We start from the raw sequence: 9,256 nt of genomic DNA, 5'->3' as shown, positions 1-9,256 counted from the left end.
GAATCCCTTAAGCACCTCTCGGTATCGTGGGATTGGGTGGTGGCTAACAATTTCAGTTGCATGTACAAGCAAATTGTTATGCAATGGTCCTATAGTCACAACCTTAGAGAGGGTGATAGGTAACCCTTGGACACCTATTTCTCTCGGCGGGGTTCACCTTCCATGAGTGCAATAAGAGGTTGGAACAATAAAGGAGGGTTTACATGATCCATCGGTCACAACCTCGGGCTGCGACAAGCACGGATGACGACGGATGATGGCCCGAAAGTCACATTGGCGCTGCAAAATCTGAACACATCTGTCACTTAATTCGATTCCTCCTGCATGGGTTCCCCTCTATTGTTCTCGAGGGAGTGGTGGACTGAAAAATGGGCTCTGCATGGCCCAGACATGTCAACCCTAGGCTGTGACATGTGCGGACGGTGGCAGACAATGCTTGCAAAGTCACATTAGTGGTGCAAAATTTTCTGAAACGCCAACTTCTCTACCCACTTATTGAGATTCCTTTGGCAAAGATTCATGTCCAGTCTTGCAATGGAATATCGGTAGGATGTGGGGGTATTAAAGGGGGTGTTTTTTTGACTGGATCATGTGAAGGGAGGGTTTACATGACCCATCAGTCACAACCCCAAGTTGCGGAACACGTGGACGAAGGCCCCAAAGTCAGATTAGTGGAGTAAAAATTTTCAAAATAGTGTTTGACTGGTGAGTAGTTTTGTCAAAAAAAATAAATACATATTAACATCATATATATATAGCATGATAGACCGTCTAGTTGCCACTTGTTCTCAGTACCAAGGCATTGGGACGTATATCAAATATGACGGTTCAAACGCCAACTATTTTCACCTAATATTTATGAAATAAGAAGTTCACCATTCCCATGTATTGCATTGCGTCCGACAACAACACTTTCATTACCAAGATCCAAGTCACAACCTCAACCCGCTTGTAGAAATTTCTCCTGTAGTAGAAAACACAGAGATGGATCAAGCCTGTATTTTTTCTTCCATTGCTCCACCATAAAAGAGACACACAAAACAAAAGCATCCAAATAAACACCTGGGCACGTCTGAGATTAAAGCCAGTTATGGAAAGTAATTAAGGGTAGCGCGCGCATCCGTTTTTCATCATGCATGGGCAACAAGCAACTCCATGAGCGCTAGCGCTCAAGCCGTTGCACTAATGCGCAGCCAGCACATCGGCAGTGCGCTAGCGCATGCATCCGTTTTGAATCTTGCTACTCCGGCAAAGCGCGTTGCAGCGCCCTAGCGGGCGCCTGAACTTGCTGCCGGAGCTTGCAGCGGCACCGCTCGATTGGCGCGCTAGCAACAAGCAACGGATTGAGCGCTAGCGCGGCGCTAATGAGCGGCTGCGCTAATAGATGAATTTGCAGTTGGTGATTCAAAATCCATTTACTCCCAAATGGAATCATTATTAAATAAGTGGATGAGAACCAATATCCACACAAGTAAGCTAGTTTACCAATACTCAAGACTAAGCTTCGTTGAAATGGTGAAGAACCTGTGAATGTAAACAAGGCTTCCAATGGCTCATTTATAGTGCATAGAGACAACTGCTAAAGGAGATCACAGAATATAGTCAATGAAAAAAAATATGAAAAAAAAAAAACATAACAAAACAAAACTACACGCACAAGGGGAAAGACGTTTAATTTCAGTCGAATGGGAATATTTCACCATTTGCGCCTAATGTCCAGTGAATCAAACAGTTCCACAATACTCTATTTTTGGTTTGAAAGGTAAACTTGGCTCTGAGAATTATTCTTACAATCGGTTATTTTACACTTTGTAATCTTCAATACTAGTACTTATTTTTCTATATTATCCTTCTATTGTTGCATTATGTACATATGAAGAATACAGTATTAAAAAAAGGGATCTGCTTGTCTAGGGGCTTTTTTATGCAGCAAACACATTCAGGAAAGGGGGTTTATTGGGAATTAGATAATGGACTATAGAGGGACAAGTGCTAGATGCGGCTTGGTGTGCAAGGCGGTTTTAGAAAATGTTTCTCGCCATGCTAATTGGTATTTTATGGTTAATATGCTGGCTAGATGAATTTTGCTAGCGGGTGGAGAGTTTGGATACAAGTGTGTGACAAACCCAAGCTTTTAATAAAGATAAATGGTGTAAATACTCCATACCTACTTGCTTTCAGTCTATCCAATTCATGTTGATGCGACAAGAACAATAGAAACGAGAATGAGAGACTTTATGAAAGGGGTGGAAGGAGTACAAAATTCACTTACTTATTATCATTTTTAATACATTACCCTTTTATAAAATTATAAAAATAAATGGTGCATCTCAAGGGAATTTCATGCGTTCTAGAGGGAAATGGCAAGGCAACCCCTTTTACCTAATGCCATTTCTTGTTGCAATGGAAAGTAGTGACTGGTTTAAAGGTATATCTACCTAAGAGTGAGACAAAGGAATTAAGGGAAGTTCATCAGCTGATTTTGCTAACCTTTTGGCCTGAAAAGTGAGCCATCTCCCTCCTAAGTGCCATTGATTACCCCTTGGGGCTAAGTTCTTCTCGAAAGCCGTGGACACCCAGTGCTGATTTGAAAGCAGCTTCCTTGAAGGCCAATTATCTGTCTAATGGAGGCAAGGGTAACACTAATTAATTAAGGGTGTAATAGCCAGTCTTCCATCTTACTATATAGCCTAACGTATCTAACCAAATGGGAGAAAAAAATGACAAAAATATTATGGAGTTGATGGAAGGACACTTCTTGGTATCACTTTGTAAATTGGGACCAAGTATGCAAACCAATGTATTGGGACCAAATAATTTGTAAAGGAAAATCATTTTTGATAACTTTGCCATCTCATAGTGATTGATGGATCCCTCGTCTGTCTCATTCTACCTATGGCTGCAGATTGCAGGAAGGTGTGTCTCAAGTTTAAATTAGTTTAATGGGGTAATGCTTTTCATAGTAGGTGATGGCAAGAAGGTGTGGTTTTGGATGAACTTCTCTTTGGTTATTAATACCACGTTAGTAAGGAAACAACAGTACAAGGAATATCTGTTAGGATTAAACTCTGAATTACCGATTAATTAGCATGGCAAACAAGAAAAATAATTGATGAATATGTGAATTATAAAACAAATACTAAGAGCAAAAGAAAGGTAAAGATGGAACCAGATTTACATGGTTCGGTCAAAGAGACCTATATCCACGGGAGAAGAAAGAAAATGTGTTTATTCATGTCCTTGATGAGAGAATTACAAACTAACCACCTTACTAGTGCCAAAATGTCTTTAACAAAGACTTGAAGCACTAAAAAAAAGGGCATAGATGACTGCTTTGAGTTGGTGTGAGAGAAACCCTTAATGGCAGCAATGAAGAAGAAGAACGATCCAAACAGAGTAGGAGCAGATCTTGTCAGAAGATGGTGATGGAGTTCTCCCAATCTTTTCAGCCTTCTAATGATTTCTCTCCATAAACCTACTACCCCCAGGAGGCACCCCTTTTATAGAAGAAAATAGGGAAGTGGAGGAGTCACAATAAGTGCAGCAGTTTTGGTGGTGTAATTGTGATTGTTACAACATTCATACCAAAAGATAAATGTAGCAGTTTTTTGTGGTGTAATTGTGACTGTTACAACATTCATACCAAAAGATAAATGTAGCAGTTTTTAGTGGTGTAATTGAGACAGTTGAATTACTTAGCCACATCAAACGTCAATAATATCATATTTAAAAACTGCAAGGTAAGGCAGGGAAACATAAAATTATCACATCCATTAATGAGAGGTGGCATACCCGGGTGAATTATGGGCATTCTAGTTGTTCTTATTCCACAATATTTGCACTTTGATCTCCCACCGATTAGCTCCCATTGTGTCCTGCACCTTTTAACAGATGACATATAATTAATGCATGATTAGGCATAATAACATACATTTGACAACTCTAAAAAAAGATTACACACCGATGAGAAATCGAATGTTGAGGACCTAGGCAAATAGTCCATGTACTTTATAAAAACACCTCACAATCGCCACCCTTGCAAACAGATCGTGGACACCCAAACTTTAGCAGTTGATTCAATATACACGATATTGCAATCATGTTGTAAGGATGGGTAACAACAACATGTACCCAGTACCCTTTCTACTTAGGAGCCCAGATGGCAGGTTCGTAAGGCCACCCACCAATGTCATTTATACATTCACCAAGCACCATCTTATAAAATTGTTGCTATCTTACCAAAATACAAAACCATGTTAAAGGACCACTCTAACAATTCAAACACACGACACTTAGGCAACGATGAAGATGCATACCATTCTTTCAACAAAGTGCGTGTAAAGAACCCCATGTAGTGAGCTGTACAAGTGGATTTTCTTCTCAACTGGTGCCAACCATCAATTCAACTTCAATGCTCTGAAATATACAAGCAAAATTGATAACGAGTATTTCATCATGCAAATAATTGATATCCTGAATCCAAAAACAATCTATGATAATGTAGGCACGTAGTGAAATTTCACTGTATTGTGCCTCATTGTCTTAAGTATGTTGGCATTTGCGTCAATTACCTATTTCAAATGGGCAAGAACGGTGGATCAATTTTCCAAATACAACTAAACATCAACGATTAAACTTACTGCATATTGGATAAAGGCACAGACATTAAACAACCAACCTTCACTCTTAAAAATGGATAAGAGGTTAGATTTACTTAGGGAAAGATCTTCGGTCTTCTACACATATGCATCCCTATCAAATATACACACAAAGTTAAGCGCATACATGACATGGGTGCATGAGTTGTGTGCTAAATGAAGCATATTGCATTATTACCTCCAAATGTCCTTGTGCGAAAACTTTTGTGCCAACTCTAAGTTAATCGTGGACAATCGGTCTTTCTGATTGAATGTTGTCTAAACTGAAGCTTCACTTTCTATCAGTCACATTAAATAAATGTATGAGTAAACAATAAACTAATAACATTTCAAAAAATCTACACATCTTGTTCCATACCACTTGAGTAGTGCGAGCCACGATGGAAAATTCCTTAGCCACCTTCCCACCATCGCCCGGGGGTCGATAAGGGGAAACAACAATACAACAAAGAACGCGCCCTTGCTTTCCCATTGTGTGCCCTTATCTATACACGTTTGTTCCCCACACCCGGGGCAAAACAATCTCAATCGAACCAAGAATGGTACCCCCATCTAACATTGTGGGTGAGGTGAGTTGTAAGCCAATGACTGGTAAGGTCGATGTCTCATCCTCAAATTTTGCTGCACCTTCCCTCCATGTCTCATTTAGCTCAACAACAACATCTATGTGTACAGGCCAGACACTGGGGTTGATGTTGTTTGCTACCAATATTCCATGCAATCAATTAACCTTGTCCCATAGTTGACCAATCTCATTGCCATAGGAATTTACCTGGTTAGCCTTCCGGCTCAACTATTCAAATTTAATCGATTCAACACAACGTGGACACACACCCTACATCACCATGAACATCCGGCCACATTAGACAGGTAAACAAAGAACCATAATTAAATAATTCTTCATAACTCTTATGCACCATTGTTCTATTCCAAAGTGAGATTGCCCCTGTGTGGTACCCTGCGCTTGGTCCAACATCAACTGGTAAAGAGGCAATGGGCAGGGGGGCCTACATAATAAGGGAGTTAAGAAGCATTGACATGAATGAAATCAAGCCCTCCATATAGACAAGCTTTATGAACAAAGTCCAATTGCAAACTCAAAAATGAATGATTCGTACAACATTATGATCCTCGTATGAATCATGACCAACAAAACTGCAGGGACTTTGCTTCTCTCCCCTGTCTTCAGCGGTTAATGAATTGATTTCCTACATGTAGAAATCACATATGAACAAGTGACTCACATGTGGCAACAAAATATTTTAATTATGTAACATAAGATGTTCAATATGAGAAAACATATGGATTATTCATCACCTGCCATGACAAAGCATCACTGAGTAGCCTCAATTCATGATCAGCTGAGGTGAGAGTATCAACCACTTGAAAATATAAATAATATAGTCATCATTTAGGAAATACCTAGATGATGACCAATGCATTGCAAATGATATTATGAATAGGATATTAAAGACTACATATATGACACTTAACGTTCTTGTGGTTACTTTTGTTACAAAGTCTTTATTGTTGAAGCTCCCATTATACCCTATGTTGCCCCATTTGAATAAGCATGGCTCAGCAGTGGGGTCTGTTGTCTTAAATGTTGTACTATTCTCATACAACCATGCTTGCAAGCGAATATTATGAAAGATTTTAATTTACCATTAACAACGAAAAAAAATTTCTTCCATGCCATGTACGCTTATTGGCTATCATTATTAGGCTGATTGGCACCGGTGGCAACTTGATCAAAGGCATGTATAAGAAATTGAGCACAATGTTGTGCTTCATATATGGCATGTATAAGAAATTGAGCACAATGTTGTGCTTCATATATGGCATGGATTCATTGCCTATATTGAATGTACAACTATATAAGTCCCAACATTGTACCAACTCAAAGCGCCTTATCAAATGTAATGGGTGGGAGATGCAAGAAGTTTCCAAACGGGGTGGCCTCCATTGCTTGTATATGGTCTTCCCTTAAAGGGCAACCTTGCAATATGATCCCTAAAACATTTTGGAGAACATCTCGTGCCAATTCCCCTCGATGCCATAGTTTGAAAATAGATACATATCTTTTTTAATTTGGATGCACGAGTTCAAAGCTTGAAATCACTGATCTGGTGGTCTAATTTCCTTTCTTAGGGGTAAAATATAGGTAAAATATATGACTTAATTACTTTTTCCAATGATGCAAGTTGTTTCAATGTGATTATAGGTTAAACAATGGAATATTCAAAGAAATCCAAGATTCAGGTAAAAAGGAACCCTAATCATTTCAAATAAAAGTTTCAACCACGTTCAATGACATGTTAAACCTTAGATTCAATGACCATGAATTCAATTGGGTGTAGGGATGTGTCTCGATTGCTTATATTGCATAGATGAACAATGTAAATTGGGCGTACAAAAAATGGTTCAACTAGATACTCATAACTCATTGATACTTCCAAATTTCATTCAAGCTCATAGAGACATTTTTTTCCTATATATTCAGCATCGGTTGGTTCAACAAGCAATTATTATTTTTTCTTTCATTTACATATGCACAATCCACCGCAAAAAAATTCCAACATATAGATTTCAGTCCAGCTTAAATGTCAAATGAAATAAAAAAAAAGTAGAACCCTAAACGACAAATAGTTGAAAAAACTTGACACCAACTTACTGAAGCTAACAGTTCTAGTCTCCTTGTTCGAGTGGGGTCCGAAGAAGAATAAAAAAGCAGCTCACCAGCGTCCGTCAAATGCCAAGTGGATTTTCAGGTGAAGAAAACAAATGCAATGTGGATTTTAAGGCGAAGTACATGATTTTCAGGTGAAGAACACAAATGCAATGTGAACTTTCAGGCGAAGAACACAAATGCAATGTAGACTTCAGTCCATTCGCCGGAGGTCAACCTTGTCGGTGAGAGGAGATAATTCCACCGTCTATGCCAATGTAGAGGAACGAGTTAGGTGCTCTATATATATTCCAGTGGAATGAAGGGGATATTTCGTCGGAGGTGAAAACGAAAGTGAACAGGGGAAAGAGGGGAGGGAAATTACAGCTCACAGTCATAGAAGGGCAATTTTGGGAATTTAGCGAATAGAGTGAGTTAGTGTTACTTAAGGGGCATTTTAGGCACATTGGAAAAAACACGTGAGGTGACGGTGGGCCAGTGGAGTGAAGTGAATTTTAATTTTATCATTCGTGAAATTTTGTTATTTTGAATTAGTGAAAATTGTTGATGAATACTTGGAGTGATAATTTGGTCATCAAACTTTAAAATGCGACAATAAAATACTGGGATATTCGAAATGCGATAATCTAGTACCTATCATTAACCGGTCTTGAATGACATCTGAAAAGACACAAATGCCATTCAAATATCATTTAATTTTATTTATCAACCATCTGCTAAAATCAAAACCGTCAAAATTTTCTGGACAATGGAAGTTAATTTCTTGATAGAAACCACTCCACCTCACTTGTTTTTCATTTCCTTCCCTAGTGTTTCTGCCGAGTCAGAGGTTGAGTCACCAACCCAAGTGAAACACTATACAACTAAGTGGCATTACTAAAGGGTGCATATAGAGAACCCTTCATGGCACTCCCATAAGCCTAAAGCCCATCAAAGTGTGTTTGCTGGTCCGTCACTATGGCACTCAACAGGGTCTAGAGTTTGTCAACCAGGTCATCCATTAATGACTTAGCACAGTTCAGTTCTATGGTGATAGTCCCCAAGTAGTCCACATTGAGATCAGACAACTGTCGACAGTCATCTAGCACACCGACCTCAATGTGGCTTAGAGTGGAGCGTTGATTGTGGTTAAGGTACCGGCCGATCAGATAGGAGGTTTTCCTGGCTAGCTTCAGGCACTACTTGACGAAGAAGCTACCGTAATCATAAGGGTTGGAGGGAGAAAAGTGGAAGGCCGATAGGATGGAATGACAAAGCTTGGGGTAAAGAGTGAACTTACAAGTGGTGGAGGGTGACGGAGACTCTGAACACAGACCCCACAATTTTATCTTCAATACATTCATCCCGTCGAACACTGACATGGTTGGAACAAAAGAAGAGACTCTTGAATCTAAAAAGAATCTCACTCGATCATTATTGTTGGATTTCTATAAAAAATGAGAAATATCTGATTCCTCAGAATGATCATCTGTATTGACATACCAAGTAGGGAGTGATGACTATCCAGAGAAATCAATCGATGAAGACGACCCTTCAGGCTAACACAAGTAGTATTAAAGAAGATGATGAAGGTGAAGACATCAATGAAGAAGATGGAGAAGAAGATTACAACGGAAAGGAAGAAGATGGAGAGATAGGACCGTTTGTGGATGAAGTCTGCGAAGGGCTGAGCAAGATGAATGTGTGGGAGAAGAAAATGCTAGAGTTTACAAGGAAGATTACTCGATTTATTTACAATAGCGAAAGGAGAAGAGGAGGTTATAGAGATGAGTTCTTTGCAACTTTTTTTCCTCATCATTTGATAGTATTCACTATTCTGAATAATTTTGTCTTATAATAGCTTTGATCTTTGTTTTCCTTATATTTTCTATTTTTCCTTGGCATTTTTTTATAAGCGCTTTGTTTTTGC

At 39.0% G+C, this 9,256-nt stretch overlaps 1 long non-coding RNA gene across 7 annotated transcripts; it reads right to left on the bottom strand.

Moving 5' to 3' along the window:
* Positions 1-683: 683 nt before the first annotated feature.
* LOC148852919 (uncharacterized) lies at positions 684-7,601 on the bottom strand. Of its 7 annotated transcripts, none has more exons than XR_016098739.1 (10): positions 7,333-7,601; positions 5,777-5,866; positions 5,576-5,665; positions 5,017-5,493; positions 4,837-4,936; positions 4,679-4,752; positions 4,317-4,416; positions 3,793-3,881; positions 2,491-2,621; positions 684-964 (listed from the first exon to the last, which is right to left on the bottom strand). It is a non-coding gene; the product is annotated as an uncharacterized LOC148852919 (long non-coding RNA). The 7 variants fall into 7 exon arrangements; XR_016098740.1 differs by lacking the exon at positions 2,491-2,621 and adding an exon at positions 3,962-4,035 and having other exon boundaries at positions 4,715-4,752; XR_016098745.1 differs by lacking the exons at positions 5,576-5,665; positions 5,777-5,866; positions 7,333-7,601 and adding exons at positions 1,486-1,579; positions 3,962-4,035 and having other exon boundaries at positions 829-964; positions 2,491-2,617; positions 5,017-5,156.
* Between the last annotated feature and the right edge of the window lie 1,655 nt (positions 7,602-9,256).

This window comes from Nelumbo lutea, chromosome 5 (assembly GCF_056320005.1).
Source record: "Nelumbo lutea isolate HS-2025 chromosome 5, American lotus-T2T, whole genome shotgun sequence".
In the NCBI taxonomy this organism is placed as follows: Eukaryota; Viridiplantae; Streptophyta; class Magnoliopsida; order Proteales; family Nelumbonaceae; genus Nelumbo; species Nelumbo lutea.
This window is presented reverse-complemented; position numbering and strand designations above follow the sequence as displayed.